At 45.9% G+C, this 19,841-nt stretch overlaps 1 long non-coding RNA gene across 1 annotated transcript; it reads left to right on the top strand.

Annotated features, from left to right (window-relative positions):
• The first annotated feature begins 561 nt into the window (after window positions 1–561).
• Window positions 562–19,216, top strand: LOC121670244. The gene is made up of 4 exons (XR_006018084.1): window positions 562–6,025; window positions 11,367–11,442; window positions 14,934–15,079; window positions 16,483–19,216. It is a non-coding gene; the product is annotated as an uncharacterized LOC121670244 (long non-coding RNA).
• Window positions 19,217–19,841: the final 625 nt, after the last annotated feature.

Below are 19,841 nucleotides of genomic sequence, written 5' to 3'. Positions count from 1 at the left end.
ACAGAGTAGTAAGAACTGTCTATAAGTGTTTTATTTTCTTAGTTAGAGTGGGCCCATTTTGCTTTCCTGGTTAGCTTGGAGGCAGATGAGTGCAGGGGTTTCTTTTTCCTGATTACATCTCTGGACTCTATCACATTGGTAAAAATTTTAATGAAGTAATTTTCACTTTTCTGTTCAGATTTTTCAAGACTTCTTGTGTTTCAAGGGTTTGTTTTCTGCAGCCAAATGTGCTTTCTGACTGTTTTCTGCATGGCCAGAAATCACTGGGTATGCACCCCCTTTAAATGTGGGTACAACATCTTTAGCCTGTCATAAGGTTTCAACTTCAGATACTCCTGAAGAAGGAACCTTTAGGTTGTTCAGGCACGTTGCATTCAGCCCTCTTGCATTGTGCTGTGCTCTTTTTCATGAGTGATCATGTACTCATTTTCTCCACCTCTGTGTCATTGTAGAGTAGACCTCTGCAGAGACACTTCTGGCTGTTTTCAGAGTAGACTGAAGCTATTTACTGAACTGCTTTTGAACATTTTGACTTGTCTTTGCTGCTCCATGTGCACCCAGGGTTGTCTTCACTGCCTACAGGTCAGACCTTGCTCTGTGGTCAGGCTCATCACAGGCTCTTTTCAGTAGTTCCTTCCCCTGTGTTCACTGAGATGTAGTGTCTGTGTCCTGCTCAGCTTGACCTGTCTCCTGCTCTCTTCTGGCCTGGTACCTCAGAGAACCTGCAACCAAAGGGCACATTTGCAGTGAAAGCTCTACCAAGGCTTGTAGCTGCAGGAGTATCCTTGGTCTCTGTTGGATGGTGTGTGTGTCCCCTCACTGGAGTGTCTGGCAGAGTGGGGCACCAGACTTGCTCAGCACTCAGGGTAGTCAAAGTTAAATATGTGTATGTGTGTGTGTATGTATATACATACCTATATATGTTTATACATATTTAAGTCTGAGGCTGAAAACAGCCAAATTATGATCCTTCTCTCCCCCTGACAATATGAAGAGACATGTTTCACAACAGTCATGTCTGCCAGTATTTCAAGGTGCTGCTTTTAGAAGCATGGAGTTGTGAGAACATTTCAGTAAATTACAAAAAGATCATTTTAACAGGGGCAAAAGAGAGTCTTTTTCTTTAAATATATTCTTGGGAAAGACTCAAGCCATTTCAGCCAAAATGAAAGAGTTGAGCCTGAGGCTGAATCCAGCTGGAGAAATTTTCAGCCTAAACAGTTAATTATAGATGAAGTTATGAGCAACCAAAACTGGAGTTTATACAACAGTCACGTGTAATTACAGCGGCGCTTTCAACTCTGGAACACTGGCCCCGGTGTCAGTGCAAATTCTTGGGTGAGTCTATCAGGAAGGACTTTCTTGCAGAGCTGTGATAAACCCCAGCTTGCTGTTCTGAGGGAAAGGGAGCAAGCATTCCACATCAGAAATAATCTGCTGCTGAAAGATGAATTAACTGGTGACTTTCAGAGCAGTGTCTTGTCTGTGTTTGGAGTTTACCCAGGGTCAGGTTGCACCAGGCTATTATGTTCCTGTTGCATGTGGGAGGTTGTAATGAAGAGGGAGCCTCCTGTGACAGGGAACAGTTCAGGCATGAGGAACTGGGATGGCAGAGATTAATGGGGCTACATCCTGCCAGCAGTATCTCCATCTGAGCAAGGCTTTCCTGGGGAACTGGAAGGCAACCTCCTGATGATGGGGGTTGTCTACTGTAAAAGAAGCTCCTTGCTTAGCAGGGAGAACACATCGAGACTGCAAGTGTGTCCTGAATGAATGATTCCTCATGGAGATGCTCATGCCACACACAGAAACACGTTTTAGAAGCACATGGGGAAATATTCTTGACTGGCTGCTAAATTGAGCTGCTTGTGAACCCTTTCAACAGTAGAGGTAGTGCTGACAAACAGTTATCTTTGGTGATGAAAGGAGTGCAGGTGAGAGGAAATTTTGTGGGAGGAGATCCTGCTCTGAATTTCTTGTGGAAACCATAATTATGTGATTCAGTGTAGAAAGGTATGAGGGTTTCCAGTGAAAGCTATGAAAAACGCTTAGGGAAGCAGCCTACAGATGAGGCTGCTCATTCAGACCTTATCTATTCATGTGGGAGCGTGGAAATCTTAGCACTCTGCCTTATCTCTTCTCCCCCGGGAGATCAGTGTTGAGAGAGTCTGACCTCTTGCTTACGATTTCAAATCAAACCTGGTGTAATAGTGGCTTTGGCCATGCAGTGCCTCAGTCACTTAATGAAATAATCTTTTTCCCTGCCCTTCTGGGTAGAAATATGTCTTGCCCAAATACCACTTAAGTGATACCTGGAGGATAGCTGTAACTGAGCAGAGCTGTGGCAGAAACATCCTCCCTTACTCCCTGCAGCCTCTGCCTGCAGGTGCAGAGCTTGGGATGTTCAAGGCATTGGAAATTTTTCTCTCTCACTGGGGCAGTTCCTATGTTGTTTTTGAAGAAAATCCCTGTTTTCCCTTGCTCCTGGGCTTCTGCAGTTCCCTGCAGGTTTAAATTAACTTTGAATCAATGTTGATTAAAAGCAGTCAGTGCAAGGAGAGTCTCAGATCTGGAATGGATGTTCTCCAAAAACAAGGACACCTCGGTGCCAGCACAGGGGTATTCATACAAACAGCTCTCAGCCAGAGCCGGCCAGAATCTGTTTTGCTTTCTCACACTTGGAGCTGGTATATTTTAAAGGATATCAAGCAGTAAATGTGGCAAAGGGGAAAAATTGTTACAGACTGTATTTGGCAGAAACCCAGCAAAGATAAAATACCATACGTTCTGTGCAATGAGCTCCTACATAAATGATTCATTCACTAGAACACAGCTGGGGTCAACATCTTCTATTTGAATAGCCCAAAGTTATGCAAATATTTTTATGTTGATTTTGTAGAAGAAGAAAAAAAAAAAAAGACAATATATTCTGTTCCAATAAAAAAAGCTCTTTATCTAAGCAACTTTTAAGAATCAAAATCCCTCAAGAACAGTGTCACCATGTTATACACATATACAGCAGCAAATGACAAGATATGCCCTAGAGATGCAAACTCTGAAAAGATTGCTTGTTTTCCTTTGTTTTGCCAGCCAAGTCTGTGTTACAAATTGTGTGTTGTGGAGATCACACTATTTCAAAATATCAAATTGCTAATTAAAGAAACTACTCAAGGAAACTTTCCAGTAGAACAATAAGAACAATATATGCTGTGGGATAATAGTAGTCACTATTTCTTTAATGAGTTTCTTGCCTAACCAGAATTTCTTACAATACATTCAGTGCAGCCATTCAGATTATTATGAATCACATGTGTATTATTTCTGATTCGATATTAACATAAAAACTTCTGATGAACCATAGTATTACAAAAACAGGTCTAGTGTATAGAATGGCAATATCATTCCTGCTGATAAAAGACTGGAAATGAAGGTCCTTATGCAGTAATACAATTTAATGTGTTAGTTTCTGCACTTAATTTGCAAAGGTGCTGAGAAACTACAGGTCCAACTGAAGCCGAGAAGGGCAGGGTGTCTCTGGATGGTCAGGTATGTCAGTCCACAGCCTGACCATTGCTCTGCAGCATTGCTTTCTATGGGATCTAAGTCAGCAAAAGGTCATGGGAGGGAGAAACCTTTCTTGGTAGTCTTCTTGTACCGTGGTTGGTTGAGAGATCAACTGGAGATTTTCTTAAGCACTTATATTTTGCTATAGTGAATTAATTTAGCAATGTCATCCAAGGAGACAGTGTGTACAAGACCTGTGAGGTGATGCAGGTAGATCAAGTCAAGGAAAGAATAGTTTAGTTGTGTAGCAGAGATAAGAACAGAGAACATAAGAGACCTCTTAAATCCCTTCTTCCCCATTCTGTGAGAATATGGTGCTGAAAATACTCCTTTCAGGTTCTGAATACAAGTTGACATAATAAGGTGGATTTCCAAAAATATTCCAAGAAGCTGGATAGATTTTTCAGTGGCTTGTTGGTGGTATCTAGGTGCCTCATTTGGTATGCTTGAAATTCCTTCCTTCCTTCTAAAGAGCTTCTCTAGTGTCTATTTTATTTTCTCTGGTGAACAAGAATGACTCCTTGATCTTGGGTTTTGTATTTGCAAATAGCCATTCTTTGTATTCCCCTCAGATGAAGAGAGCAAACAAGCATTTAAAGCAAAGAATGCAAGAGCTTGCAAAGTATAAAAGTGAGCTTTTCGTCTTCATGTGTTCGGAGAGGTTACCAGGTATTAGATAAGTAGTCCTTGATGAGTCCTTGGTTTGAATCATGGTATCTGACCACACAGCCACATTCCACATGTGGAATGGTTGTTCCCCATCTGCCTTAAAAATCTCTCTTGCAGCCTCTGAATGATTTAGCCTTTTCTTTATCATCATATGCAATTATAATAGTTGTGTTGGGATAATGGCTTTGGATGGTTCTCCCACAGCAGTTCCTCACCCTTACACTGGTTACCATGACTCTTCACTCATTGGAGCCAGACTTGGCTCTAGTGTATAACAGGCAAGCCAAAATCTCAGTCCAATCACTCTGCCCTGAACACTTCCAAAATGTGGGTGGGATGTAGATTCTCTCTACGGGGGAAATCATTAGTCAGTGTTTTAAGAAGCAAATAAATGTTGATGGTGGGACTCCTTCATCACAGAAGACAAATCAGGGAAGAAAGATGGAAAGGATCAAAGACGAGTATACTTGTCTGCCTGCATTGGAGCGATCTTTAGGTGGCTTCTCTCCTCTCAGTCTGGAAGGTAAAGTATTGGATCTGAGAGTTACTGGTCTGGGGAAGCTGTTGACACCTGGATGGTGGAAAGCACAGAGAGGAGAGGTTGGTGAAGGGCAGCAAGGGACCACAGAGTCCCTCCCCACTGCCGCTTGTTTTCCTTTGTTTGGTGGTGGCTGTTCCCACACCGCCTCAGATGCTCTCCCCTTTCCTGCCTTCCAGAGCGTTGCTCTTTGCATCTCAGTGGATTTATTCTCCTCCGTATCTAATTTTAATTAAAGCTCCTATCTCCCCCCACCACATAATCAGCTGAAGAAAAATGAGCTGGTAAGTCATTGTTTTTACCACTTTGGCGGCAAACAAATGTTATGTCTGGCACGCTCGGCACCAAGTCAGAAAATGAATCAGCAGCTGTTGTGACAGAAGCTTTTTCCTGAATGGGGAAACAGAGACAGAGAGAAAACAGGCCAGGGGGAGGTTTCTGCAGTGGGCACTGCCAGCCCCCCATCACCCTGAGGAATGTCTTTGCCCGTTGCTGGGGAAGGTGACCTGGCTGCTGGAGAGGCCCCGCCTCGCCCCTGGCATGGGGCCAGGAGGAGCTGTTTTGTGACTGGTGCTGGATGGGCTCTGATGCCCGTGGCTGTGCCTGGGAGGGGAGCAATGGGATGGGGTGGTTTAGAAAAAGCAAGAGGGACCCAAATCCTTGAAAGCCTTCCTGAAAGCCCCACCTCAGCCAGGCAGGCAGTGGGACTTCATACAGATGCATTGAACAAGAAACACCTATTTGTCCCTGGATGGCACTATGGCATGGTTTGTTTTGTGCCCATCCATGGGAAAAGGATGAATTACTTCTTTGTGTCTGGATGGACTTGGATCATATTGAATTGTTTTAAGCAATAACCTTGCATGTATTATACACAGCATGCTGTGAGCTGCAAGGTCTTGGAGGAGAGAGCGTTTTATGGTACCCCTGATCACCCTCACCCTTTTGCTTTAATGGTTAACTTCTCATAAGGGCTGAATTTGCCTTGTGACCTTTAGCATCTGCTGATTTTTTTACACCAAAAATTTGGGGGCACATCAAAGATGCGTTTGACTAATATTACAGCCTTGTTAATATATTGCAAACTATTTCTACAGGAGCAGCATCAAAGTTTTATCTGCTAAATAAATATTGCCGGGCTAAGCTAATACACAGAGTAGGTCTGGAAGAATTACCACCGTGGAGCAGGCACAGGGTCCAGCTGGAGAACTCTACTGTTCAACTGGATGATGATCAACACTGGAGCTACAGCAGGTTTGTCTGAGGCAGAGAACCAGCCTCTGTCTCTCCTTGGAAAAGGCAGCTTTGCTAGGGTAGTTTTAAAGGGAATAACAGACAACTGAGTCAGCTGAGCTGGTGACTGCAACCTGCATGGCTTCAGTAAAGTCCAAAGGGACAGTGTGTGGTTGCTAATCAGGGCAGGGGTTGTCCTGGGTTTCTGGAGACAATTGTCACACTATTTATAGCTCCTTTCATGCCAAACAGAAAAGCAATATGATCGTGCTTTCCCTGTACCTATAAATTCCCTCCTCACCCCTTGAAAACATGCCCACCCCATCACATGCCACATGGGTCAGAGCAGGGGTTTCTTCTGTGACACAGCTGGAGGGACCCTCTCTACCCCTGGTTTCCTCTTGCTGAGTGTACAGAGTTGTTCACAGTGCAGCACACAGCCTCACCATGCCAGAAACCCCTCCTGGTTTTGGTGTGCTCCAAGTTTCCCTTTCAGCTCCCTTCACACCAGTGCCAGCTCCCTCAGTCTGATCCAATGAACCACTGGTTTGGCTGCATCATAAAAAACCTGTGAAAACGCTGGGCACAAAGCACCTGCAGCTTCACTTGGTCAGCCAGCCAGGGGACGAGAATGTGGTACTGAGGGCCTGTCCCACCACAGTCACTGAAGGGTGTTTTTATAGAGATTTGTCATTCACTGATGGAAGCACTGATGTGACAGTCACAGCCACAGACATGCTAGTACTTTGAGTCCTCAATTACCCAGTTCATATAGGAAAAGAACTTGAGGGAGACTGTTCTAATAGGCATGTGGTTACTTTTTCTTTAACTTTTTGTTTTATGACATGTATGGCTGCTGGATTTATAATCCACCAAGAGGAACCCATTAGACCTCCCTTTCTAGGAACACTGCTTTTTATTGTCTTACTATATCATTTATTTTCTCATCCTGATCTTGCAAAACTTTTACATCCAGATGCCGTGGCGCTCTAGCTGCTTGTGTGGCAGCAGCTCAAGGGAACAGGACAGGACCCAGTGACAGCCTGACATTGCCCCAGAGGTTTCTTAACTTCTGGGTAACTTCATCCTCAGCTGCTGAAAGTAATGGGAGGTGGACCAGTCCTTCAAAGTAATTTCACCTGAATCATTCCTGAGTGGGCTTTCAGTTAATTGATTCTGTTTGCAAAGGTGAAAAGGAGGAAAAAGTGTACTAATGATGAGCATGTGCTGTGCCTGCAGAGGTGGTGTGGAGGCACCTTTTCCAACCTGCATGTAAAATGTACCATGCCTGATTCTGAAGGTGTACATGCAGCATGCTTTACAGGATTTACTGAAGTCACTCCTGATTTGCTCCAGGCTGTGATTATGTGAGAGGAAAATGAAGTTCATGGTTTGTCTGAAGAATCAAAATCAAAGGTAAAGGCAGAAAGGTGCAGTGAGGTTTCGGGACTGACTGTCTGTCTCTGCAAGCCCCAGCTCTCTCCTGACCAAAGGCAGAGTCCACCTCCTCCAAACACATCCTGCTGGCTGTGCTGGCAGCCCTGGGCTCTCTCACAGCAACACTCAGGGCATGGCTCTGCCATTTTTAAGAGATTCAGGATCAGGCTGGGGGCTCCTGCACAGCTGCAGTGCCTTGCCCCTATTTTATATTCACTGAAAGATTTTTGAATGGACTTCAGAAGCCATTAGGAACCCAAATGTCGACTTACACTTGCAAAATGTCTCTGGTTAATGTTTTCCTACTGACGCTCTGCTTTGCTCCCCGCCTGCCAGAGTTTCCTGTGACCTATTTGAAATATCACTCTCCTAAGTGAAAATGTGCCTCTCTTTTTCAAACTTGCAAAACTCACAAAAATAAATAGCCTGATTTGGCCAGTTAATAGCCCTCTCCTGGGGCTCCTCTCAGCAACTAAGAGGCCTTTTAAATACAACATTTGTGACTGCGTCATTAAAGCTCTGCATGATCCAAGCAGACTAAACCAAAAAGAAAGAAATGCCTTATTTGATCTAAGTTTTCTTTTCTTTTAAATAGTGACACTAGAGACCCATTTATTTTTAATTACACAATTGCTTTATTAAAAGCCTAAATCCTGCAGTCCCTAGTCATTGCTCAGGCAAAACTGCTATCATTGTAGGAAGGACCTGTAGGAGTCAATCCTAAAAATAGGGCAGCTGACAAAGTCTGCCTTTCAAAATGGGTTTGCTTTATTTTGAAGGATTTCCTAAGTCAAAGAGAACTTGCCTCTGCTTTGCTTTTCAGTTCTGCAGCAATTTGAAAACTGAATTTAGGAAAACAGTCACTCCAGAAAGCTAAACCACCCTCAGTTTTCCTTTCAGACTGGGTCTGCTGCCCTTTTTTACCCTTAAACACCACCCTCTACAGAGCCATGGTAGTATTTACTGGCACGAGATATGCATGAGAGTTCATAGAATCATAGAATCTCCTGAGGTGGAAGGGACCCACAGGGATCATCAAGTCCAACTCCTGACCCTGCACAAGACAGCCCCAGAATCACACCGTGTTCCTGAGAGTGTTATTCAAATGCTTCTTGAGCTCTGTCAGGCTTGGTGCTGTGACAGTGTACCTGGGGAGCCTGTTCCAGTGCCCAGCCCTCCTCTGGGTTTGTTCTGCCCTGCAGGTCTGGGCACTGCTGGAGCAGTGGGAAGGCCACTTTGAGTCCTGCAGCTCCTCTCTGCAGCCCTGCCTCACCTGTGGGGAGTGAATCCAGCTTCTGGGAGACTGACAGAGGGCAGGATTGATCCCATGCCACTGATCCTGTGCTAAACAAATGCATTTCTGTGTTTGGACTCTGAAGGACAGATATCCTTGCTGGGTTAAGACAGTGCTGCCAGCAGTAGGAGAGTCAGCAGGCTAGCCAGCAACATACACTGGGTTATATTTCTGGGCTAAACTCCAGAGCCTTCAATTTTATTATCTAATTACCCAACCAAACTCATTCATCTTTATTTTTCAGTTTTTCCCACAGATCCCAGTTTAAATGCAGCTTTGCTATCTGAAGTGCTGCCCAGGCACTCTCTGCTTGGAAAAATTCACGGTTTCTCAGCTTTATTCACTCAAACTGTGTTTTCTTAGTGTAAAGGATGAATGGCAGAGATCCCAGCCCTGATCAGCAGCAGAGGTCTACATCAGGCTGTGCTGAGATGAAGGTGGCTGCATCATCATGGGCAACTGTACCAGGGGAAGCAAGAGAAAGAAAATAAACCTCTACTTAAATGTAGGCTTCACCCCCAGTGTGAGGTGTCACTGGATTGCACTCAGGGCTTTGTGGTGTGGCTCACTGCAATGTCTTTATTGGCAAGTATAAACACCAAGAGTTAGTAAATAAAAACAACAGGGGGAAAAACTGCCCCCCAGAAGTTAATGAGACATCAGGAATACATCCCTGGACAATGGAGTCCAAGGGGAAAAAAAAATCCTGGTGGCCTATCCTCTTTCACTGCAGGACATGAGCCCTCCTCTCCATATGTTACTGTCGTGTAGATGTAATCCGCGTCCCATGCTGGGGCAGAGGCTCCTGCTTAGCACAACCCTGCCCCTGGGAGGGGCTTATTTTGCAAATATACTGTCTTTTCTGTGCTCCTTCCCTTTATTTCCTAAGGGAATGTGCATACTGGCAGGTTCAGTGGGCATTAAGAGATGGCAAATTGCTAGAAAGCAGAAAACTTTCCCCCAGATCTGTTCTGTTCACTCTCCAGTTTGCAAGGACTGGGTAGGGGGAGAGAGGAGAGAGGTGGCAGATGCTGTGGAGCATGAGGCTGCTGTCTTGCCAGCTTTCTTTCGTGTGAGGGAGGAGAGATGGTAGAGAAGCCCTCTGCAGCCTTTCTCCCTCTGAGGCCCCTTGCAGACAGAGCCCTCCTGGTGCTGCCTCCCAGCCCCAGCACGAAACCCGCTGGATTTGGGGGGCTGTGCCTCATAGGAGGCTGGGGCAGACGCACAGATGCTTTGTGTTCAGTCTGCCCCCCTGGCCATCGGCTGCTCCCAGGCAGCAGAGCCAGGATGAGCACAGCAGGATCATCCAGGAAGATGTTGGTACTGTGCTGTGCCAAGCTGTGCCATGCAAAGAGCCTGAGAGCAGGAGCTGCTCAGCAGGGCAGCCCAGGTAGGTGTGTGACAGGAAGGACAAACCTCAATTCATGCTGAAGGAAGGAACGTTCTGGAGCAGAGCATACCAGGACACAGAGCAGAAGGGGAAATGGAGATGGGTTTGGTCAGGAGGAGGGAATGAGCATTGTCAGGAAGAGCTGCTACTTGTGGTGATGGAGTGCTGAACCCTTAACGTGCCTGGTAAAAACCCATCAGGCTCCCAGGGTATGCTGTGCTCTTGCAGGCTTCCCTCAGAGACTCTTTCACATGTGGCCACAATTCCGTTCATCCTGCACCTCAGGTGGCAGTGATACCTCTTGCTTTATCTCTACCTGCTGTTGTCTAGGCTTTCTCCAACCAGAGACCAGCTGACTTTATCTTCCCAGATGTTTCTTATGATCTCTCCCATTCTAGCTTTTTACCCCTGACCACAAACAGCACTTGGAACAATTAACACCTTGTGCTCCTAACATCTTATGGTTTACAAGGCAGCTGGTTACTAGGGCAACAACTGCACTTTTTTTCTTTCAGTGTATTGACTGAAAATCAACATTTTATATTAAAGGAAAAGAAAAATAATATTCTCTCTAGCCACAGTGAGTTACAACACCATCTCTCCTGTAATCAAGATATTGCTGAATTATGGTGCTATAAACAAACACTTCTGATATAACCACAAACACTGTGGGACATGTAACACATTGGCAGTATATTTCGAGTGACAAACTCATTTATTGTGGGGAGTGGAGGGAGAAAAACACCTTTCCAGAAGCCACAGCAAGGAATTACAGCAAAGAATGACCTGAGTTTAAGGGTACAGGCACAAAGTAATTCTAACAGCCTGGCCAGAGTAAAGCACTTCAAAGTACCAACAAGATTAGAGCAGTATCAGTAGTTCAGGAGGTGAGGATACAGGACTTGCTTATTCTCTCCTTCCACCTGGCATAAATCATGATTAATTCCATAGCACTTAATAGAATTACCATGCTGTGAGACTGGTGTAAGGAAGTAGTTCCCAGGAGAGGTTGGGGAAGTGAGCCCACAGCTATCCCATAACCTTTGTAGGCCGGTCTGGAGGCTTCCCTGCTTGCAGGTGGGACTCGAGTAACAATCATGAATCATTGAAGTACATAACTATCTGGGAGATCAAAGAGATCAGGAGCTTGAGGTGAAAGTAGCTCGTGCCAGCTGCTGTGGAGGCAGAGAACAGGCTGGGAGCTGCTTGCCAAAGAGATTTCATCTCTTGCTGTGTTCCAGGTGGCTGCTGGGTCACTTTGGTCAGTGGGATTGGAAGAGAGCCATCATCTGCCTCCTGGATGGTCTGCCAGCCCTGGTGTGTGGTGAGTTCCAGGTCAGGAGACTTCCTTGCCCAAACAGGGTGATTTTTGTATGCTGTTTTACTATACCACAATGTGCTGGGCCGTTCTGGTAGTCATCTGCTGCCCAAGTTGTTAAATATATGTGAGCTGTCACTAGTGCCTCTCTGGGCTGTGAATGGGACCATGGATGGAGTGGGGGAAGCAGGATGGGCTGGGCAGCTGTTCAGTGTCTCCCCAGCCATGTACAAAAGGACATCTGTGCTGTGCAGTGGGAATGGGAGAAGGAAATAGGGATACTGTCTCCCTTAGTAAACCTGCCCCCTGGAAAAGATAATGTATATAACCATCTACGTGCATACATGAATCTGATAATGATGGAGCACTTGTGACCAGGAACTTCCAGGGCTTAAAGCTTGCTGTCTGTGTCTTATAACTTCTGCATTTATACCAACATGCAGGGTATTTATTAACAGGTTATCCAAAGCTTGCCTGGGGTTTGCAGGACTGACTTTGAAGTAAAAAAAAAAACATCTAGACTGTGACGTTTTAAATGACCTAGCTGACACTATAGGTGAGGATGATCAGGCTGCCATTGCTTCTGTAAGGCTGGGTTTCCAAACATGCCTTTCCAAGAACACTGGGGTTCTCTGGCTTTAGTTTTAAGTGAGTTTCAAGTTGAGGGGAATAAAGCTTCAAGCAGTCCCACTGTTGAGTTTGTAAATGAGCACAAAAATGCATTGAATGGGAGCTGTTCAGTGTACAGGCTTCTGATGGGCTTGACAGCACAGCTCAGAAGTTCCTTGAATAATAGGTCTGTGATTTCTGGCAGCCTGCAAGTGCTGAACTTTCTTGGATTTCAAAGCAAATAGATACATCTTAACAAAGACCACCCTGTGTCAGCTATCCTTAAAATTATAGCACACAGATTAAAATAAAATGTGTGTACTTGTCCCTCCTGGGAAACAACGGAAGGAGAAAGCATTATCAGAATTCTTTAAACTCATCTTAACAGTACTGAACCAATTATTTTGTTAAATCTGGGTTTGTTTTCTGCCTCTCAATGAGAACATTTGAAGTCTATCATCTCTACCATTTATGAGTTACCAGTCTGCAAGTGTAAAATTTCCAACTGGAACATATGGTATCAGAGGGAACAAGGGGGAAATATCTTGATTGCTCATGCTCCCCAAACTCCAAATCTACTCCATTTAGTATTTTGCTCACAGTTCCTGCAGGGGAAAATAAAAGAAATCATCTCTGAGCTGAGACCAAGCAATGAACATTTCACCCTGAATGGGAATCTGTTTGAAAAACTTATAAGCAGCTGAAAAGGGAATAGAATAGAAACTACAGTTCTGTTTCTTCACAATGGGAAGAACTTAGCAAGGCTGATAAAACCTCTCCGAACCTTCTCTAAGTTCTGACACCTGTCTTGGGGCCTTGCCTCCTGCCAGCACATGGGGACAGAGCAAGTAGCAGGCCAGAGACCAGCTGTTCTCCTTCCTGATGGTGTCAGTGAAGCTGGGCAGTCCAAGGCCACCAGCAGAGCTGGGCGTGCAGGCAGTGGGGCTGCTGTGGCCTCTGCACAGACCTGGAGATGTGCTCTGCCCCTGAGCCCCCTGGTTCTGGGAGGCTGTGCAGGACACCTTGTTGGCCATGCTGCTTGGGTTAACCCCTCTTTGAGTTTGGCCCTGGCCTGAGACTCACCTGCAACGACACAGGACCTCTGAGATCACCAGGCAATACCAGCTATAGGACACTGGGGAGCCACAATGCTCCTGTAATTTGTCAGTTCCTTGCTGGCCTCCAGCCATCCTTGCTGGTACTCCACTGGGTTGAGCCATTCTTGCACGGGCATTCCTTTACCTGTAACAGAGAATGATCGTGCAGACCTTCCCTCCGTGCAGGGCAGCAAGTGTCCCCTTCCTTTGCTTTCCTGCTGAGCAGAGACTTAGCCCTGAGTAACCAGGCTGTAAGGTGCAAGAAGCAGGCTTCTCACTCTTCCTCCTGGCAGAATAAGGAGGGCCTAAGCCTGTAGCCCTGGGAATTGATGTGACCAAACCACAGAAGAGGAGCCTTTCACTTGGCAGCACGATGGTTGTGTAGTGCCACATGTACAACCAAATCTATCCTCCCTGCCATTCAGACAGAAAGCAGCTTGTTTTGGAGTAACTTCCCTGGGAGGGGGAGGAACAGATGTTTGAACCAGAAGCGTATGTGACAGTTGGGAGAGACAGCGTGGAAACGCACAGTTGAAAGGAGAAGTCTGATGGGAGTGTGATGACAGCAGCAGGACTTCAGTGACAAGGAGTGGGAAGGAGAACAAGCAGGGAGGAGTGTTACTTCAAAAGCTGAGCAAAGTGCACAAGAAGATATGTCAGGAAAGCGTCAGAGAAAGGAAGAGAGGAAATGTGAGAGTAGAGACAGTCTTTGGGATCTGTCTGCAAGCATGTGTGACCTGTTGCCTGACAAACGGAGAAAGGAAGGTCTTTTATTCCTCTGCCTCCTTCCACCGAGTTAACTCTTCTTGCAGCCAAGCTGGCTGCCAGCTCTGCTGGAGCTCTTCAGTTAGTGCTCATGGAAGGTAAAGCTGCCCATGCTGCTCCAAAGCACAGTGGTTGGGGAGTACTGTGTAAAGGGACTGTATCAGGGATGCCCAAGCCCTTCCTCTGCCTTTACAGGGTGGCACAGTAGCCACAAGCCTTGGGACTTCTGGACACTGCAAGAGGAGGAGGAGGAGAGGTGACAATCTCGTAACAGGCTCTGTAACTGTGCCGTGATCACAAGGGCAGGATGCGTGAGGAGAGGGAGAGAAGTGTGTGTGAGAATTCCTCCTGCAGCAGGGAGGGACCTCTCCAGCAGTGCCTTACCCTGGTGACATCAATCACAGCTCTGCAGTGTCCGGTTTTACCTTAGTTCAGCAGATGTGCAAGGCAGACCGGGAACGTGCTGCTGGAGTGTGAAGCCTCGGAGCTGGGGGAGGGGGCACCGTAACTTCTCCTGCCGAGGGATTTACAAGGGCAGGCTTGCAGAGCCCTTCCTGGGCTCGGACTCAGCACTGACTTCCCAGTATGCCTTGAGAAACACAAACTGGTCCATTCTGCTTTGTGTCCTCTTGTAGGGAGGGGAGAATTTCCTTAAGTGTGGGGTGAGCCTTGAGATGTAATAATGAAGGGATTGCAAGGTAGATGCCTGCACAACCAGCTAGGCCAGGAGCTGCAACCTGACACTGGATGTTGCACGGCTGGTGACTCTCCCCCTTCACAGGAACACTGGCACTCATTTATTGGTGCGAAATCCCAGCAAATTAGAGGCAGACAATATCCTTTATATGGGTGTGCGAGGGGGAAAGCTGAACCAGGGTGATGGAGACAGGTCAGGGTGTGCTGTGTCCAGCAGCTCTGGGAGAGAGGGGTCTCACAGCAGGGACCTGTCAGTGGTATGGGCTGTGTAGGGTCAAGGCTCAGCCAGCAATGCCTTTTTTCATTTATTTATTTATTTTAAGGATGAAATGGACGGGGAGGAACATGAGGGAAAAACAGTGTCAGGACACTGCAGCAGTGCAAGTGCTGTTGGAGAAACAGCTTGATGAAGGTGTGAAAACCTGGAGGATCTGCCCTTCCTCACCAGGAGAAGCAATGCAGGCTCATGGTAAGGAAGGAAGTTTTGGGCACCACAGAGTCAATGCACAGGTGATCTTGGGAGTGTAAAGGTGCTGAAAGCCTCTCTGGTGCCTGCTGTACTGGTTGACTGGGCTGCAGGACCCTTCTTGGAGCCGGTCTGAGGAGAGCAGCCATGGGCACTTCTCACTGTGTAGCTTGTACTGGCTGTCCTTACCACAAAGCTGTGGTGTGGGGTCTGGTGGTGAGGGCAGAGGGGGACCTCCAGGCTGCCAGGGTGGCCTCAGACAGAAGGAGCACAGAGGAGCAGGTACCTTGGTGTTTTCACATCGGAGTGATGTATTTTGCAGCAGGATAGGGTTGAGTATCCCCGAGATACTTGGCTTTGTGTAGCAGAATCACACCTTTCTTCCAATTAGCTTGCACGGGATCTTGTGCAAGTTAATTGTAAGAGTCAGGGTCAGACCCAAATTGCATTTTCTAAAGGTACTAGTGCAGGTACTGAAATTAAATTCTCATGAGTGAAGACCTGTTTTCCTTGCAGTCTGAACTCAGAACAACAGAGGAGCCTGTAGTCTCTGGAGAAGGTATAAAAACCTCCTCCAGGTTTGTGTTCCTTGTAAAAAAAAAATTTAGACAGCACTTGCCACATCGGACAGTTGCCAGCCCTTGTTCAGTGTGATCAGGGCACTGTGAACTGAATTAATCAGGGATTTGACTCCATTCTGCCTTGTACCTGGGAAACGGTACATCACTAAACCCTGGAAAGATGCTGGGGTGTCTGCAGGACAACACAGGTGATTTCTGCCTCTGGGCTTGCAGAGAAGGTTTTCTTGGGACCAGCAGCCTGACTTCCTCAGGCTTTTGCTGCAGCCACACTGCTGGCGGAGCAGAGCCGTATATCACCCGGCATTTTATGTGTGCCTAGGAGAGGGAGCCTGAATCCCCTTCCTGCACAGAGAGCTGCCAGGCTGGAGGCCAACACACAAACCTCGGCATTTTTTTTATTTACTATAAACCTCTTAAATGAAGGCTGGGGGATGTTTTTCATTTACCATGTTACTGTATGGAACCAATCACTATAAATTTAAATGGAGAGCTGGTGGGAGCACACTTACCTTTTATATCATAATTGTGCGAGTGCCGCTGCCTAACAGCTATTAGGATTATTCAGAGCTTCTCAGATTTCGTTGTAAAACATTAGGCTGTGAGAGGTACTGTAAGGGTGTGATTATCCAAAGAGGGTAAGTAGTAGTGAGGGTTGTTGGCCAGAATTACTACAAGAGGGAAGAAATGCTGAGTAGCTGGAAGTAGAGGAACTTGAGGAGCACAATCTGCCATTCAGAAATACAGTGCTCCGTGCATGGAGAAATCCCACCTGATTTCTATCTGGATCTACACCGGCTTGACAAGTTTGATTTGAATTGTCACCAGGCATGACTCAAATCATTGGCTGAGCATGGGTGTCAGCCCCGTGCTCCCCTGCAGAAACCCTGACCCAGCGTACGAGTCCCCCTGGCACCCGGGATGTGCTGCGGAATCCCACCCTTGTGGCCACGCTGGCTTGGGGCATCTGGAAGTCACCTCTTCTCTTGATGGGGTGGACAGGTAAGGCCCTGTCACAGGTCTGGCCGTGCTGGCAGAGCTCTGCTCTGAGCTGGCGCTGGAAGGGGCTGTCAGCTTGGGGGAAGGGGTGACCTGTCCCGCTTGCTGCCCCTGCTGTGGGCACAACCTCCCCTCCTGAGCAGCACCAGGAGCTGGGAGGCAAGCAGAGGGTCAGATGCGACATAGCTTGGCTAGAGAGGAGCAGGACCCAGGCTGGGGGGAACTCAGGGCACTGAAGCCGACTGGTGACTGGGAAGTCACTGTTCTGAGCAGAGCCAAGGAAGGACACGGTGCTGGGAGGGTGCTTCGCTTCAATTGGGCATTGAACACCTCCCAGCATCACCCCTGCAGGGACAAGGCATTGCCAACTTTTTCTAGGAGGCAGGGAGAAAAGAGCAGTTCTGTGTATACACTCCTCTGCTGCCTTGATTCTTCACCTGTGATTGAGATTTTAATTTTGCATCCCATATGATTTTCCTGTTGTAACACACGCCTCTGGGCTGTCACTGTAACAATGCCTTTTCTTGGCAGGGAAGGCAAATCTGAAAGGAAGCCCTTGAGCACTCTAGTGTGCGAGTTTCTCAAATGATGGCTGTGTTTCTCCCCCTCGTTCCACCCATTTTCAAATAATTTTCATGCTGGGAATAAATCTGAGTGCAAAACAATCTTGTTCAGCATATGATAACCAGAGACAATTGTTAGTACACAAGCAGCCACATGGAAAACAAATGAGCTGATGGAAGGACAGAAAGAGCACAAGACAACCCAGAGACCACAGTTACCATGTTCACAGTAACATCAAATAATTGTGCCATTTATATGTAATTACATTTTTTTTTTCCCTCAGGAAAATGGGATTCTGGAAAACATTTTTAGTTACTAAATTTTTATCTTCCCAGTTTGTGCAGTGGTGGGAAAAAACCATCTCCCAACAACAAACGTACTCTGGGCCAATTAAAATTAAGCAACTCAAAGTTGAATTCTGTCCTGAACTTCATCTGTGAAATTCTAGTGAATGCAGTGGGGTTTTGTAACTGGAGGTCAGGATTTGGACACTAGTTTATAAATCAAAGAACAGCAGGGGCTGTGCAGGGTCTAAGCAATTTGGATATTCTTAAATGCCACACTAGGCTGCTGCTGATATCCTGAAAGTGTGTTGTCACTGATGATACTGGGAAGGAAGTTTGGCAGATTTTTTATTTTTATTTTGCTTTAATATTTTCAGTATGTTTGTCTTTCTTCTGTCATTGAAGCTGTTCTTCTTTGAAAAGCATCTACTTTTAGTTGGGGAAAAGCATAAAGCTGAGACATTTGGAGGAATTTTATCAAACACTTGTCTTGACATGAGAAGTTGTATAATAAAAAAGTTAATTACAGATATACAACATACCCCCCAATCTCAATAGACAATGTCTTTTAAATCTGAAATGGGTTAACAAACCTAAAAAAAAATTTATAGCACAGTTTTGGAGGGAAGTTCATCTTCCTTTAAAGCAATTCTTAACGTATCTCGTATACTTATGTATGTGTCTATAAAGATTATGCATAGATGAAACAATTTAAAAATCATTTTCACTGAAAATATATTTTCTATTCATTCATTGTAATATTCCTACAACACAGGAGTTAAATATGTTAACAAAACATGATGTCCAATGAATGTAAAGCAAGAAGAATTCAGGAGCACTTGGCAGAAACTTACACCCTTTATTATTAAATTTCTTCTCAAAACAATTGTTCCTTCAACATCATCAAGGATCAATGTAAGCACTTGTTGGTAGCAACCTGAGTTAGATACCTTGTCACAGTTTATGACTTTCCTGTGCTTTTCAGCGACGTAAAGATATTCATGTAAGTCCCAACTGTGCATTGCAAAACTTCCCTTCCTCTGCTTCATTGCTTCATTGTCCTGTTGACCTCTTTATCTTCCTGCTGGTCTGCCAAAACACCTGCATGGTCCAGTATCAAGTTTGAGCCTTATGTTCTTTGGTTTTTGCTCTGGTGTCTTAGCTCAGATCCATCCTCACTGCTGGGCACTGCTTGGGAGGCACCTGGACTTTTGATCTTTCACAGAATCCCACCCCCAGGCTCTGGTACCTCAGGCCTTGGTGGCAGTTTGGCCCGTGCCAGCACAGAGGTGAACTCAGGGGAACTGCCCAGGATGGACCCAGCTGCCCTTGGGGGTTTGTGGCCCATGTCTGTCTCCAGGACTCGAGGCAGTCGCTCTAAAATCAGCCTGGTGTGCTGAGGGAGCTGCTGTCATTACAGCGTAGCTGGATACCAGTGCAGTACTGAAAATATTCCTGCTTTATTGATAGTTTAATTGGTGGCATTTAGTTAATTGTGTATGTTCTCTTTCAGTGGAAATAAACCTAGAATTATATAACTATCATTTTTCCAGAAGCAGGGAGTCACTCAAGGCTGCTGCAGCAGGCGAGCCTACCTGAGTAAGCCAACAACTTCTAGTTGTTCAAGCTGCTGTTTTGCTGTCTGTTGCTATGGTGAAGTGATGGCACAAAACTGATATCAAAAAGGAAACAATATTTTCTGAACAGATTTATAAGAAGAAAAATAATGTATAGGGGACAGAGAGGTCATGGGGAAGAGTGGGGGAAGCTTAAGGGGCTTTGAGCGCTTTCCTGAGCCAGGTTTTCTCCTTCCTTTTCTAACTGAAGGTCCACTTGGCTCTTTGAAGGCAATCCAAGAATCATCCTGTGCAGTGTCACCCCAATGTTTTTTTTACAACCAGTTAAATATTCCCCTAAAGTGTAAATACTTATAACTTCACTTTTTTTCCTTTGCTTTTCCTGCATCTAAATGCATATGGGCAATGTATTCATTTCCCAGCTTTACAGTCAGTTTTGGAGATCTTAAGTCCCAGCAGTGTAGTGCAGGTCATAGATCAAGAATAGCTGGTTTACTCTCCACCTTTGCAACACCTGTGCTGTTTATGTCATTTCTGACAGTTAGATTTTTAACCTCTCCTAAAGCCCTGTTGTGCTAGCAGTGTGTTTCCCCACCCAGCTGGAATCACCCAGTGTTCTCTGTGTTTTCCTACACCCAGACCTTCAGCCTACTTTAGATGCCAGCTAGAGCAGGTGGGCTGTGCAAAGCCACCCTGCAGCTGATTGCCCAGCAGCCTGACCAGTCAGGGAAGAGACCAAGCACTCAGTTCACAGTTCCTGTGG

This window comes from Corvus kubaryi, unplaced genomic scaffold (genome assembly GCF_017639235.1).
Source record: "Corvus kubaryi isolate FWS band 111438036 unplaced genomic scaffold, C.kubaryi_AGA036_p1.0 37395, whole genome shotgun sequence".
NCBI classification, from domain to species: domain Eukaryota; kingdom Metazoa; phylum Chordata; class Aves; order Passeriformes; family Corvidae; genus Corvus; species Corvus kubaryi.
Note: the sequence above shows the minus strand (reverse complement) of the source record. Positions and strands in the feature narration are given on the sequence as shown.